The sequence below is a fragment of the Protomyctophum parallelum genome (genome assembly GCF_964188405.1).
Source record: "Protomyctophum parallelum genome assembly, chromosome: 23".
In the NCBI taxonomy this organism is placed as follows: Eukaryota; Metazoa; Chordata; class Actinopteri; order Myctophiformes; family Myctophidae; genus Protomyctophum; species Protomyctophum parallelum.
In genome coordinates, this window is record NC_139715.1 from 28,687,132 (window position 1) to 28,704,044 (window position 16,913).

Genomic DNA, 16,913 nt, shown 5'->3' on the forward strand with positions numbered 1-16,913 from the left:
CAATTCGACTGGTGGTCTGTATCCCAGGAAAGAACAATAAAGCGATTGCTCAAACACGTTACGGTCAACAAGTTGACAGTTGACCCACTACACTGGGTACCGACGCGAAAATTTGTCAAACTAGTGCTGAATCGGGCGTATCCAGCATTGCAAAAATCATACGACAGCTATTTAGAAGGGGACCTGGTCAACAGACACTCAGCCCAGATAATACTTTACATGGGTCACAGGAGACGACACAACGTTCACTTCAGGGTCGACATCCAACCCCAGTGGAACCCCATAAGAATTAGAAAAAGGGGAGCAAGTACAAGCTTACCCAACGATTATCGGTATGGAGCCACCTTTAAGAAAACGATAATAAACATACGAAGTGTAGCCCCTGGCCCACGCATCCCCAATTAATTAGGGCACACAACACGAGCTATGAAATTCACAGGAGTCAGTAAAGGCAGAACCATATGGCTCAGGAATATCACTGAATTGGAACATACAGGCCAGTTGGCCATAAGATGGGAGTCAGTGGTATATTGGACTGAGATTACAATTGCGACAATTATAGCTTTTGTCCTAACAGGAGATGAGGTTGGGACGACACATGGTAGCAGAGAGCCACAGGTGCTCAATCCAAATGGCAACACAATTAAAGATAACAAACCACAATTAAAGATTATATAGGGCGGATGGTTAGAATAGTGAAATAACATTTTTCCTCTGTTGTCCTAGAAGCTCCAGCAAAGTGCCTGTAAACGTATGTGGTAACTGATTATGGCTGCTCCAGTCCACAATCATTGGGAAATATGGTTACCCACAAAATCTTAGGCTGCTGCACTCAAAACTGCATTACAAAAGAACAGACTTAAAAACAGTGAATAGAAGGTTAAGGAAACCACCCACAGATTACAAAGCACCCACAGATTACAAAGCACCCACAAATTACAAAGCACCCACAAAGTACAAAGCACCCACAAATTACAAAGCACCCACAGATTACACACGGATGCACGCACGCACACACACACATAGGGGTACAGATGCGTATCTTTGGGGTAGTGGGGGCACACAAATCTTAAAGATGGGTTGTAAAATTGCCTATATACAAAGTAAGAAAGAAACACAGTAAATGAAGTTCTAAACCAACCACCACCCAGGCCCACGTTATCGCCACCCAGCCCCACTCAAGGAGGCAGAGTCGGAGGAACACGGATTTTATTGTTTTTTTGCAACAAGGACTATTCTCCATTTTCCAGCCTATCGGCGGCGAGACAGCCACACACCTGGGAGGATTTTTTTGTACCTTGTTCACATGGCAGGGTTTTGTCCCTTGTGACATGTTTTAAGTGTTGTCACGATGTATTGGACCTTGACTTTTCTTATAGGCAATGTCCAAAGGGGGGACAGTTGGCAAAAGCACCAGCGTGAAAGGAAGGAGAGCTGGTGGTCTTTGTTCAGGGGGATCGCTTTTGTGCAGCGAAAGCATGTGCAACACCAACGCAAAGGGTGAAACCGCGGTGGACCGCCAGGAGGGGTGGCCGCGTCACCAACAAAGACTAAGAGGAATACGATTTTTGAGGAATACGATTTTTTACTAAAAAGTTGCGCGAGGAATACGACCTTTTCTAAGCTGCGCAGGGCAGACATGTCCCAAGAACCTATAACATTGGTCATTTTTGTGCACCGAATGATACAGATGCAGGCGACCAGCAGGATGCCTACGGTCACTAACCGTGGCCACAGGAGTGCACCGGCAAGGAAGTGGGCTGAGCAACGAGGGGGGTGAGCAGTGTACCGCAAACTAAACACTGGCTGTTGGCAGTAAAGGCAGATCATATAGGGTACACACGCAAAGGCAGATCATATAGGGTACACACGCACAGACAGGTGCCCTTGGATTATTTTTTCATTTCTATTATTTTTGTTTTCATTTTTTGGTTCATTTCCTTTTGAACACTGTTTTCAGGCAATCGACTGAGAGGCGACAATGAGTCTCAAAGTGCTCACACGTCATTTAGAGCGCTAAATACCAATAGCAACTGAACCATCCTAATGATATATATTTGTGGGTTCCCACAGCTGGGCAAGATTACGCGGAGAATAACGGGCCACAACACGTATACAGGAACATTTACACAAACTGAGACACAAACTGAGCAACCATACGATAATAGCATCAAAATCTAGCGCATACAGCAAAGCATCAAAGTCTACCGCAAGTAAACTAATTAAAGGAACAATAAAGTAAAATAAAAGCCAGTTGTGTGCAGCACCCTAAAAGAGGTGCCACCATTAGTCAGGATCAAATTCAAAAATGCTTTTAAGTCAATGGAAAAGTATAAAGGGGGGTGTAGGAAAGATTACATCCAAATAGTCAAATACAAAGATGCAAAGCTATTAGTATGGCACAAGAAGAGAAGTAATTGAGTAATGGGACAATAGGAGAAAGGATGTTACTTATAACAACAATTTAAGGAGATGACATCAGTCATAAATCAAAGGAATTAATGAATCAAATGAATTAAGGAATAAATATGGAATGTCAAGATCTCAGCCCAAGATATCAGGGATCGGCATCATAAATTGAAATTGGAGCATATGTTAGCTGCCGCTAGACATGAACATATTTCACAACTGCTGCGATACATGGACACATACACATATAGGAAGACTGAATAAGGGAAACGGAAGAGTGATCAAATGTGTAGGATGAGGAAAAAGAATAATAAATATCTGACCACATTGTGACATGTGAACCCAGCTGTTGCTCATTGCAATCTACAGATTCCTTAAGCATATTCGTACCACATATTCGTGCCACATAGTGGGGCATTGTTCTTTTAATAGTTAAATGCATTGTGGACTTTGTCTGTGTCAGAACGTGGAGCTAAAAGTAATTTAGGTAAAATAGTAACCACGATAGCCTCGTCTATTAACTTCACTATTTAAATTATAGTGTGGGGTTAAACCTTTATGAAAATGGTAGCTATAATCACTATTGTTAAAATAGTGTATTGCCTCATTCTGATCAGCAGTCTAACATTCTTATTAATTGGTAAAATTGCAGGTAAATTCCCCAAGCAGTAAAATGTAGGTTGAGTGAAATAGAACACATAGCCTATATTTTAAGGAAATTATTAGGACAGTGAATAGTGAAATACGATTTTAAGATGATACATTTGATATAGGGCATACTGATAGGAAAGAGTTAAAAAAAAAAAAAAAAAAAAAAAAAAAAAAAAAAATATAGCAGTTCTACAAGCATGTTGCTTAAAAAATGGAGTTTAAAATGTAGTCAGAACAGTAATGAAAAGGTAAGAATTAGTGTTGATGCTAGCCTGGGGTGGGTCATGCTGTTTTGTGAGATAATAACCCCTTGTAATTAATTTATTGTCTATTTGCTCTTCCGAGGGCGCCTCTGCTCTGTGTGACGGCTCATGGTACAGACAGGAGAGGAGTAAAGTGGACCACATTATAAAGCCCATTTGTAAAAATTGACCAAACCTAGGTGTGTTCCCTATTAAGAAGGTAAAGGGTTACTTCCCAAAATAGTTCCCAAAATAGTTACTTGGTAATTGTTGGGGAATAATTGAAATATAAGAGACCCCCTGGTGTGATCTATGGGTATTAGCCTATATCATGATGGGCCTATACATTGGACCCCATGTATATCTGATGTTCTACACACAGTATACCCCAGGTATAGCCAATGTTTTACATACTGTATACCCAATGTATATCTAATGTTCAATGGACTGTATAATATGCTCTGTTCACTCTGTATCCTAATACTGTATCCTAGACCCTCCATGTACTTTTGAGGCCTTGCTGAACAATACACAGGTTAGGTTAAATAAGGCCTCTCTCCTTATCTGACCTCTCTCCTGTTAGAGAGCGGCGATGCCGCGTGGCGAAAGCATATCGATTAGCCAGATGTTGTTTTGCAGAATAAGGAATGTATTGTTGCGGGAGTGGAGGGGTGAGGTGTCGAACGTCGATCCATCACCCGGGGAAATTGGCAAAGAACAATCGCAGTTTAGGCCGTCCAAGGGACACCTCATATCCCCCTGTACGAGAATCCACCATATTGGGCCCATGAGGACCGGTTGATTAATGGTTGTTATTGAACGGTTGACGACTGTTATTGTACAGAGTGTAACCGTGGTCACAACAAAGCAGGTGTTGGCGACCGTTCCCGTGCGGTCATCCGGAGAGGTTTGGCCCAATACCGCCTAATACGGAATCAAACCAGAGATAGGAGGTCCTTAATTTGTGCATAAATACGGTGGCGTTTACCATTGTTAGGGAGTTCTACCAGGCTGGCGGTGGAACTCCGGCCGATATCTTGCTATCTATGCATGGGACCTTTGACTTTTGTGAGAGGACTGCTCTCGTCTGACAACTACTTCTATGGATTAATAAACCTTTCTTGATTGCACCGTCGACTCCTGTCTGTCCATTTCGTCTACAATTGGATATCATCCACAAAATGGCGTCACGAACAGGATAGATCATCCGTCAAATCCAGCCGTCAAATCCAGCCGTGTGTAAGGTCAGTCACAATTTTTTTTAGCTAATTGATAATTAATTAACAAAATTAATTAGTTAATTAACAACTAATTAAAAAGTAATTAAAAATTTGGCAGACAGCCAAATTGGTTGACGACTTTTGGCAACTTGCCAAAAAATTAATTAAAAAAGTTGGCGGACAGCCAAATTGGTCAACAAATTTGGCAAATTGCCAAAAATTAATTAAAAATTGGCAAAAAGCCAAAAATTAATTAAAAATTGGCAAAAAGCCAAAATTCATTAAAAATTGGCAAAATGCCAAAACGATGTATGGAGTCAAAAGAAGCGGCGCGCACGGACGGTCACAGTAATGTTGGTGCCGACTGGGGGCGTCGCTTCGGTGACAAGATACGACTAGTTTAACAAAGTGAAAACGCTATAAACCCAAAACACGCTGGCTGGCTGATGGATCCCAAAATCTATAGAACCTGAATATAGACAACTCTCCTTCTCTTCTGACCAAGTATGGATAAAAGCCAACCCAACTCCTGTGACCACAAGAAGTAAGGCATGCCAAAATCAGACCAAGGCATGTCGGGAGTAGCAAAGGGTAGCAGGCGCACGGAATCAGACAAAAAACGTGCTGAGGATACGAAAGAATAGAATAGTAGCGGCAGTTTAACAGGCGTCATGCTAATTGGATATGAAGCACGACTGAGGATAGCAGGACCAGGTTGTACAAGAACTAGACGAAGAAGATAACTGTCGTCTATGTTGGAAAGATATGGCTGCAAGAAGCAGGACGTCATACATGAACTATGACTAGCAAAAGACGAATTACGAGTGCATAAAATCTTGACCAACAACGGCCGAGGCAATAGGACATGTCCCTGTATGAGCTCTGGTCACATATGACAACCAAAAAGATATACACAATTTCAAAATTAAACCAGCAGCAAGGGGCAAGTCCACTATTTTAGAGCAACAAGCAGAGATGGCTGCAAGAAGCAGGACGTCATACATGATAGGTATGACACGATGTCACGATATGCCAAAACTAGCACTACGCTGCCTGCTGGGACAGTGGCACGCCGCCCAGTACACTCAAGCAGCGGAGTGCGATGTTTTAAGGGTCATGAGTCCATTAGGGAGGCCTGGCATGATCAGTTCCGATGGGGCCGCCCTGATCAGGGGCCGTCGGAAACTGGGGGATAAACAAGGGAAAACAGCCGATATTCATGCAGGCCACTAGGGAAGGAGAAAGATGGACAGACAAAAATGCATGCAAATTCCTTAACACCGTCAAAACACTAACGACCAAACTAACTACAAAAGAAGATCTGAGTGGTAAGTACCAACATAACACACAAGAGCAAACACGGATATGCCCCAGGCATCTGCAATACTCTCTCTCTCTCTCTCTCGCTGTGTCTGTGGAAAGTTTATCAGTTTACTAAACACTAAGTTGTAGGAAAACCCCAGTTGAGTGAGAGAAGAAGCGGTTAGTCAAGAGAGGACTTTAGGATTTTGGCTGGACGGGCGCTTCTTTTCATTCCACACATGGACGCATGTTTTGTGGAAGGGAGAGAAGTACATATTCAGTTCAAATAAAGAAATAAGCGATTTTCCTTCATATTATCCGTCTTGTTTCTAGACTTGCAGTCCAACTCTAGTTCTACCCGTACTATTTTACTATCAGACCGAAGGAAGGTACGATTCAGGGGGATAAAGGGGGTAACCGGCTAACTGAGAAACCTTGACTCCTAGATGGACTGAGAATACCTAGTCGTGGTGCTCACTTGGGTGGATCTGTCAGATCACGTAGTCAACATCATGTTAAGAGGATGTTGCTTCTATGGGGCGTCTGGTTCACACCGAGTGTCCTACTACTTAAAACTCTCTCTTCAACGGTCAATGGTTTACCAGAAGCGGGTTTAGCTGAAATAAGCGGGAACCTAAATTTAGGAACGCATTGATGTAGGTCTCAAGTCTACCATCATTTAGTATTTCCTTCCAATCCAACTTACATTTTATTTTAAAAAGTAATCGTAGCTTGAAGGCTAGGCTTCATTTACCTTTCGCATTTAATACTTGCATTTATCCAGCTTTGTTATAAAAATAATTTTTTTTTGTCTTATGCTGCTGCTAACAAAATAACTACCTCAATAGTTTCATTTATCCAGCGTTGAATTTTATTTTTTACATTTATTTTTAGTTTTAATTATTTTAATCTTAATTTTTTTAAGTTCCATTATTCTCAAAATCTAATTTTTTTAAATTTAATGTTCCAAATCTTAAATTTAATTTTTAATGTTTAATTTTTCCCAATCTTAATTTTTAATTTTTCCCAATCTTAATTTTTAATTTTCTCCGAATCTTAATTTAATTTTAATTTTTTATTCCGAATCTTAAACTCAATTTCTAGTATTTTCCGAATCCCATTTTAAAATTTGATGTGTATTTTCAAAGCTTAGGGTTAAGTTTATGATTTTACAGAGGCATAATTTATTATTTTAAATTCCGACGTTCAAAGCACATTCTTACCGTTAATAATTTATAGTCAAACCAAGTAGTCTATTAGTCTCAAATGATAGCAGTAAACTCTCACACTTCCCATTTACAGTATGATTGTGGTCTCAAGTCTACAGTAACTTAATTTTATTTTTAGCATTTCATAACAAGTATTATGTCCTAAACATAACAATTATGTTACGTCCTATTTCAACTCCAGATGCATTCTAGATAGAAGAAGAATAGGTCACATAATAACAGAGCAAGGGTCTGTGGAACAAGCAAACGATTTCCGGTAACACCATCCCATGTCTAACCCATATAACACAGGGAGCGGACACACAGAGGTGCAAGGGCGCCACATTCACCTACCAGGCCACGGGGAGGAAACAAAACCGAACAAGCAGACCGAGTCAGGAGGGTACCCAGCCAGAAACATCAGCCATACAAGTCTAAGTCCACACACAATTAATGGCAGAAGAAACCTTAGGCCAGTCAGGGCACAACCCACAAAATATACAGAGAGCTCAAGACAATATAGTACAGGATATAGAAGAAAATATAGCAGATCAGTTTAGGGTAGTACGCTCAACATCCTATAGTTACACTACAGCAGATTTTGAACGAAAGCAATTTCAACAAACACCAAACAGTCGCGTTACCACTTACACAACAACTTACCACCACAGACATACCCACGAGCACAGAGCCAAAGGCCTTGCACCAGCCTGGCTAACATTAGAACCAGAGCTAGGCCGGTTAGGATCAGAAACAGTGTCACGGTCAGATACAAGGGCACGAAGCAGGGACACTATAGACAATGAACATTTATACCAAAACGAGTACCAATGCATACATACTGAAGCCACAATAACCGAAGAATACAACCGCACCTTCAGGCACGTAAGAGGAAACCACGTACACATTCACAAACACATACACACACACACACACGAAGACTACATACATGCACATCTCCAATTACACCAGGGCCAGGAAAATAATCACATAACCAGAGTAAAGGTAGAAGAGCACCATCACAGTTATATAGAGGATGACAGCCAAGGCCCACGCAACTACAGATTATTTCATAACCACACTCACATCATAAAAATTACAATAGTAGACAAAAGAAGCTACAAAGCATTTCACAACTGCACCCTGGAACACATGAGGCGTAGACACAGTCAATAAACGAATGGTTCCTGGAAATTAGTAGAACCAGGCGTATCTCCCTAAACAAAAAAGGTTTAAGCAAAGTTCCCACAGGTTGTGCTCGCATCTCGAGGCGCCTTTTACCAGCCTGGCTGCCAGATAAAGGTCATAAAAGCAGATGTCTTCCCGGCCAGACACAAGACAGTGTTATCAATGCGGCGTAATCGGCCACATCAGACGGGACTGTACACAGGGTAAAATAACATACAATCAGGCCACGCAAAAAATCAAACGGGCCACACCAAAGAGCAAACGGGGTACAAGTACAAACAAGAAGTCCACCCCCACAGAGTCGAGCAAAACACCCCAAAACGACAACAACCAGGGGAAAAGGGACACAAACAAATTAATTTTTATATTAGCTGATGAAAACTTTGCAAGTACACCACAAGTGGAACTTGGTCAAGAAGTACACACTGAAATCATTCCTGGGGCAACCCTGGCGACCTTAAGTCAAATAATATCCACCACACCCACAGATTATGCAGCGGAAATTGTGATTTTAGCGGCAGGCACCAACAACAACGAGACAATTTCAAAAACCATAGGGGACCTAGATGACTTACATGCAGCCGCACAGAAAACATTTCCTAATGCCATACTGTTCATTCCACAGCTCATTGTGGGGAAGTCGGTCGCACCACGACAACAAAACATCATGTGGGCTCTTAACTCTTACATAAAGACACGATATCGGACGTTATTCCCGCTTCCGGAAGAGGCCTTGAGTTATACTCAAGAGCAGTCTGTCCAGTTAACGGCAGAGACCATATGCAGACGGTATAGATACTGGACACAACAGATTTTATACGGGGCTTTCAAATGCATCTCACTGATGTATGAATAAATGATTTTTTCAAGGATCTATGAATGTGTAATAATGAAGGATCAAAAGAGTACCATATTGCCTTCAGACATTGTATCAAGGCTAATAATCATGCTGAATGTGTCCATATGTTACAGAAGGAGAAAAGATAACCTGTACCACACCACCTCTGCATACCAAAAGACAAAGCCTGAGGATCTGGCCAAAATAGATAAGTATAACATGAACACATAGGTAGATGGCCCAGTAAAAGATCCAGGCCAGAGAGCCACATCCCATATAGCCACAGAGGGTAGAGATAAACCACACAGAGACAAACCACACAGAGCTGGAACCCCATAGATGAATGGCCTCAAATTTTGAGCCAGAAGGGGAGCCATTTAGAGGATTCACCACCTATAACAACCCGAATCTCAAATTTGACTGGTGGAACCATATTCCCCAAGAGGAGGCCATAGAAACATTCCTCGCAAACACAGTACTTTACTTAGTGGATCCCAGGAACACAGTGCCCATTCAGGAATTTCTAAAATCTGTGTTGAATTCAGCATTTCCAGGACTAATAAACCCAGGAGGGATAGATCTAGAAGATTCGGGAAACTGGCTGGAAACACCACCAGAAACACCAAAGCACCCATCAGTATTACGACTTAGAGTGACCCAGGGACAAATCTGTATACACGTGGACGTAGAGCCACAGTGGTATCCGGCCAGGATTAGAAAACTCGAGGCCACAGGTTACCAACCAAACGAGTACTTATACTGGGAGACATTTAGGGACCTAGTGGTATATAGTCACGTCATGGACCCAGGCCCAGGGGAGCAGGCAGGATAAAGGAAAAGAAAGTAACCCTAGAGGTCAAAATAACAATCAGACTAATATGGTATGGACAGTCCTCATGTCTCCATAGCAGGAGAGGTGTCGTACAGAGCCTTTAAAACATATAATAACACAGAACTAGAATTTGCTTGGTGGGAACAACTCGCCACCAAGGAAGCAGTAGACGCGTTCATCCCAAGAACTACAGTAAACATAATACATCCGGGAAACGACGCACCCACTCGACTACACCCGAGTAACGACGCAACCACTCTAAACTTTGCAAAGACCATACTGGCCCGGGAATACCCACAATTGTCAGGTTCAAGAAATAGATACCTAGAAGGAGATTTAGAGGACCGGCATGCCTTCCGCATAAGACTTACACGACTAGCACTCAGCGTAACAATACGAGTCGAACCCCAGTGGTTCCCTGCCAGAATAAGAAAACCAGGAGCCACTACATACAAGCCCTGTGACTACCGGCACGGAGTCACGTTGATACAATTAAAATAAATATTAACGTGCAACCCCAGAATGTAGGGCCAGAACCAAGAAGACCGGCAGGTTGAGGAAACCTCACAAACTCACTCTATACATACTCATAGTTAAGGCTTAAAGGAAAGATCCAGAGACATAGCATAACAGCGATAGTCCCAGAGGGGTAGCACACTACGCAGGCATGTCATCCAATTTCCACATTATAGTCCCAGACACACATTACGCAGGCAGGTCATCCAATTTTCAACAAAATAATGAACGCCCTGGACGCTTTGAATTATTCACAACCTATGAAAATCCAGGCAAACAATTCGACTGGTGGTCTGTATCCCAGGAAAGAACAATAAAGCGATTGCTCAAACACGTTACGGTCAACAAGTTGACAGTTGACCCACTACACTGGGTACCGACGCGAAAATTTGTCAAACTAGTGCTGAATCGGGCGTATCCAGCATTGCAAAAATCATACGACAGCTATTTAGAAGGGGACCTGGTCAACAGAAACTCAGCCCAGATAATACTTTACATGGGTCACAGGAGACGACACAACGTTCACTTCAGGGTCGACATCCAACCCCAGTGGAACCCCATAAGAATTAGGAAAAGGGGAGCAAGTACAAGCTTACCCAACGATTATCGGTATGGAGCCACCTTTAAGAAAACGATAATAAACATACGAAGTGTAGCCCCTGGCCCACGCATCCCCAATTAATTAGGGCACACAACACGAGCTATGAAATTCACAGGAGTCAGTAAAGGCAGAACCATATGGCTCAGGAATATCACTGAATTGGAACATACAGGCCAGTGGCCATAAGATGGGAGTCAGTGGTATATTGGACTGAGATTTCAATTGCGACAAGTATAGCTTTTGTCCTAACAGGAGATGAGGTTGGGACGACACATGATAGCAGAGAGCCACAGGTGCTCAATCCAAATGGCAACACAATTAAAGATAACAAACCACAATTAAAGATTATATAGGGCGGATGGTTAGAATAGTGAAATAACATTTTTCCTCGTTTTGTCCTAGAAGCTCCAGCAAAGTGCCTGTAAACGTAGGCGGTAACCAATTATGGCTGTTCCAGACCACAATCAGTGGGAAATATGGTTACGCTCAAAAATCTTAGGCGGCTGCACTCAAAACTGCATTACAAAAGAACAGACTTAAAAACAGTGAATAAGAGGTTAAGGAAAAGCACCCACAAATTACAAAGCACCCACAAATTACAAAGCACCCACAAATTACAAAGCACCCACAGATTACACACGGATGCACGCACGCATGCACACACATAGGGGTACAGATGCGTATCTTTGGGGTAGTGGGGGCACACAAATCTTAAAGATGGGTTGTAAAATTGCCTATATACAAAGTAAGAAAGAAACACAGTAAATTAATTTCTAAACCAACCACCACCCAGCCCCACGTTATCGCCACCCAGCCCCACTCAAGGAGGCAGAGTCGGAGGAACACGGATTTTATTGTTTTTTTGCAACAAGGACTATTCTCCATTTTCCAGCCTATCGGCGGCGAGACAGCCACACACCTGGGAGGATTTTTTTGTACCTTGTTCACATGGCAGGGTTTTGTCCCTTGTGACAGGTTTTAAGTGTTGTCACGATGTATTGGACCTTGACTTTTCTTATAGTCAATGTCCATAGGGGGGACAGTTGGGAAAAGCACCAGCGTGAAAGGAAGGAGAGCTGGTGGTCTTTGTTCAGGGGGATCGCTTTTGTGCAGCGAAAGCATGTGCAACACCAACGCAAAGGGTGAAACCGCGGTTGGACCGCCAGGAGGGGTGGCCGCGTCACCAACAAAGACTAAGAGGAATACGATTTTTGAGGAATACGATTTTTTTTTTTTTTCAAAAAAAGTTGCGCGAGGAACACGACCTTTTCTAAGCTGCGCAGGGCAGACATGTCCCAAGAACCTATAACATTGGCCATTTTGTACACCGAATGATACAGATGCAGGCGACCAGCAGGATGCATACGGTCACTAACCGTGGCCACAGGAGGGCACCGGCAAGGAAGTGGGCTGAGCAACGAGGGGGGTGAGTTGCTCAAACTAAACACTGGCCTGTTGGCAGTAAAGGCAGATCATATAGGGTACATATATATAGGGCACAGACAGGTGCCCGTTGATTATTTTTGTTTTCAACACGATCTGCTATTTGTCAATAGCTAAAGCATGATTTGCATTCTGTTTCAGGCAATCGACTGAGAGGCGACAATGTGTCTCAAAGTGCTCACACGTCATTTAGAGCGCTAAATACCAATAGCAACTGAACCATCCTAATGATATACATTTGTGGGTTCCCACAGCTGGGCAAGATTACGCGGAGAATAACGGGCCACAACACGTATACAGGAACATGTACACAAACTGAGACACAAACTGAGCAACCATACAGCAATAGCATCAAAACCTACCGCAAGTAAACTAATTAAAGGAAGAATAAAATAAAATAAAAAGCCGGTTGTGTGCAACACCCTAAAAGGGGTACCACCATATGCAGGAACAGATTCATAGATTCTTTAAGTCAATGGCAAAATTATAAAGGGGGGTTGGGGGTGTAGGAAAGATTACATCCAAATAGTCAAATACAAGATGCAAAGCTATTAGTATGGCACAAGAAGAGAAGTAATTGAGTAATGGGACAATAAGAGAAAGGATGTTACTTATAACATTATAAAACAATTTAAGGAGATGACATCAGGCATAAAATCAAATGAAGTAATGAATCAAATTAATTATGGATAAATATGGAAAATAGGGTAAATATGGAAAATAGGGAAGAACAAGGTCTCAGTCCAAGATATCAGGGATCGACATCATAAATGGAAATTGGAGCATATGTTAGCTGCCGCTAGACATGAACATATTGCACAACTGCTGCTATACATGGACACACACACATATAGGAAGACGGAGGACACATACACATATAGGAGGACTTAACCCAGTCAGACCTACAAGTTCATAGCGCGCCACTCGGGGAATAAGGGAAACTGAAGAGTGAATGGGATGGGGTTGGTAAAATGCAATATTTTGTTTGGAAAAGAAGCGACTAACAGTTCACAGGTAATGAGACGGAGGTCGGGGGAAACAACTCCAGAATGGTAAACCAAGAAGCAAGAAAGCCAAGGTAAGACGGTTTTGTTAAAAAGCGCACATCTGTACACTCGCCTGTTGTGAGGAGGGTCACCGCACACAAAGGATGATCCATAGGTGAAACCACCTTATCGATATTGGACGCTTGGCCAAATTGGCTTCCCGGGCAGACTCGGTTAGCGACCACCCAAACAAGGAAATTATGCTATAGGCTACTAAGAATGGGACCACTATTAGTAATAAGGTTCCCTAGGCACCTGTTGTGCCCCACGGGTAAAAAGGCCCTGCACCAAAAAACAAGGAATACAAGGGGTAAGAAGGCGAAGCAATTAGTCGAGAACCCTGAGAGGGTTTTCAGAAGAAGCGACTAACCGTTCACAGGTAATGAGACGGAGGTCGGTGGAAACGACTCCAGAATGGTAAACCAAGAAGCAAGAAAGCCAAGGTAAGACGTTTTTGTTAAAAAGCGCACATCTGTACACTCGCCTGTTGTGAGGAGGGTCACCACACACAAAGGATGATCCATAGGTGAAACCACCTTATCGATATTGGACGCTTGGCCGGGTTGGCTTCCCGGGCAGACTCGGTTGCAAACGAGTTTGGTGGGGAAGCCAGGTTAGGTTATAGTACTTTAGTCAATGACCGTGGCAGCGACCACCCAAACAAGGGAATTATGCTATAGGCTACTAAGAATGGGACCACTATTAGGAATAAGGTTCCCTAGGCACCTATTGTGCCTCACGTGTAAAAAGGCCCCGCACCAAAAAACAAGGAATGCAAGGGGTAAGAAGGCAGAGATTGTTATTTTTTTCTGCCAGTTGCAGATCGGAGGTCAACAGTCCAGAGGGGAATGGAGGCCTCAGGGGAGGATGCCCCAGAGCAGGACAAAGACGGATAACCGCTGGGGATGTACTCAGCTGCTCGGGAGGAGGCCAAAAGAGCCGCTCAGTCCACGCCACCAGTTCAGAAGGGGAACCTTCTGAAAGGGGGGAGGAAGGCGTGACCTGGACAGAGGAGCCACAACATTGAGCGCACGTTGTGGACTGACACTGGGTGGGAGGAACCGGCCACTTGGAAGTGAGGCCTGCGGACAGGGAAGATAGGTGGAAGGGGAGAGTTTTTTGCTGCATTCCAATGATCCAGTCCGCCGCAGGCTCCCTGGTGAGTAGGCAGGAGGGAGGCATAATGGCCCTGCAGGCAGCCCAGGTCCATCTGACCAGGGGAAACGGCTACCCGACAGGACTGGGCTTCCCGGGGAAAACCGAACTGGACCCCACTTGCCCCACCGGCCCAGATTGGCAACCGGAAGAGGATACCGGCCCCATTGAGGGGGAAACTGCCCTGCGTAACGGACTATACGAGCGCAAGCGCTTGAACGGACACCGATCGAGAATAACGGACATTGCGAGACAGGCTACCCGGAGCCGAGCATCGGTACTGTGGGCGAGGGAGGGTAAGCCTGAAAAAAGGGTCATCCAGGAAAAGGCTTGGGGCGGAGAGGGCCTCAGAGGAAGGAAGTATGTAACTGTCTGTAATACTGTATAACCGTATGTGCATGACGGCCCAAGCATAATCTTCACAAGTATAATCTTCAGAATTTCTGTGTGAGATGTGATGTATCAGTATATGCATTCTGGCCAAGGAAGGGATACAGGGGGGAGGAGAAAGGAGTCCTGTATCTCTAATGGCAGGGGGTCCTGCCCACTGGACCATTGGCAGAACCTACTAACCAATTTAAGAGATGACCGAACGGCTGCCGTAACGCTAAACCAAACCAGGTGCAAGAAACCCTGGGGGAATTATTCCCTAGTGAGCTATCAGCAACATGTTATACATTACGCGAACGCGCGCTTATCACGTGATTATGTATAAAGGGGGGATTGTTGGGGAATAATTGAAATATAAGAGACCCCCTGGTGTGATCTATGGGTATTAGCCTATATCATGATGGGCCTATACATTGGACCCCATGTATATCTGATGTTCTATACTGTATACCCAATGTATATCTGATGTCTATACTGTATACCTAATGTTCCATGAACTTATACTATGCAGGTATTAATGTACTCTGTACTGGTAGTATGCACAAGTGAACCAAGGCCTCTGGTAGTATGTGAACCAAGGCCTCTCAAGGCCTCCCTCTCTCTCTCTTCAATCTGACCTCTGGGAGAGAGCTGCCGTCGTACACATCTGTTAAACAGAGGTTGTGTGCAGGGAAAGGAATGTATTATTGCGAGAAGCAAGGGGTGAAGTAGCGATCGGAAAGTTCATCACCCGGGGAAATTGGCAAAGAACAATCGCAGTTTAGGCCGTCCAAGGGACACCTCATATCCCCCTGTACGAGAACCCACCATATTGGGCCCAGGAGGACCGGTTGATTAATGGTTGTTATTGAACGGTTGACGACTGTTATTGTACAGAGTGTAACCGTGGTCAAAACAAAGCAGGTGTTGGCGACCGTTCCCGTGCGGTCATCCGGAGAGGTTTGGCCCATACCGCCTAATACGGAATCAAACCAGAGATAGGAGGTCCTTAATTTGTGCATAAATACGGTGGCGTTTACCATTGTTAGGGAGTTCTACCAGGCTGGCGGTGGAACTCCGGCCGATATCTTGCTATCTATGCATGGGACCCTTGACTTTTGTGAGATGACAGCTCTCGTCTGACACTACTTCTATGGATTAATAAACCTTCTTTGATTACACCGTCGACTCCTGTCTGTCCATTTCGTCTACAATTGGAACTCATCCACAAAGCCACCCTGGGACTCTGGAAGGAGCCCTTCAGGAATGTCTGGCCTTTGTCCGCTGCGAGTCACTGCAAGGAGCCGTTATTCCCACACACAGATTAATCACTGCTTTTTCTTGTTGATTGCTGAGTGTCCCTCTGCTAACGAAGGGCCAGGGGTCACCAACATGTCCATGGCAAAGACTTGGTCTTGTCCGTGACCAAATGGACCCGTAAGGGTCCATTTGGTCCCTCTCAGAGTTAGAGACCTGTTATGGTCATTCAGGGCTATCTATTTATGCATTTCTGGTTTGTGTGTTCCACTCATTTTGGCAAAAATGGAACGTTAACAAAAATGTCCACCACAAAGCCAACATGGTGATGACGCCTGTGAAGGGCGCATTCCTATATATTTCCAAAATGGTGGACAGACAGACAGACAGGTAAACTGCCTCCTGTGCAGAGGTATAGCTCTCTGTGAATAGATGCAGGTATACCTGGCTGGGCTTTTGAGATGGCTGATATATAGACTTTCGCTGGCTGGATGTGGATGGTGACGCATCAAAGCCTCATCGTCAGGGATATGGGAGACAGGTGTGCCCACTGTGTTGGCGATTGACGAGTGCTTTTGAAGTAGTTTCTCTCCCATCGTTTAGTCGATCTCGACCCGGCATGCGTCCTGAATTCAT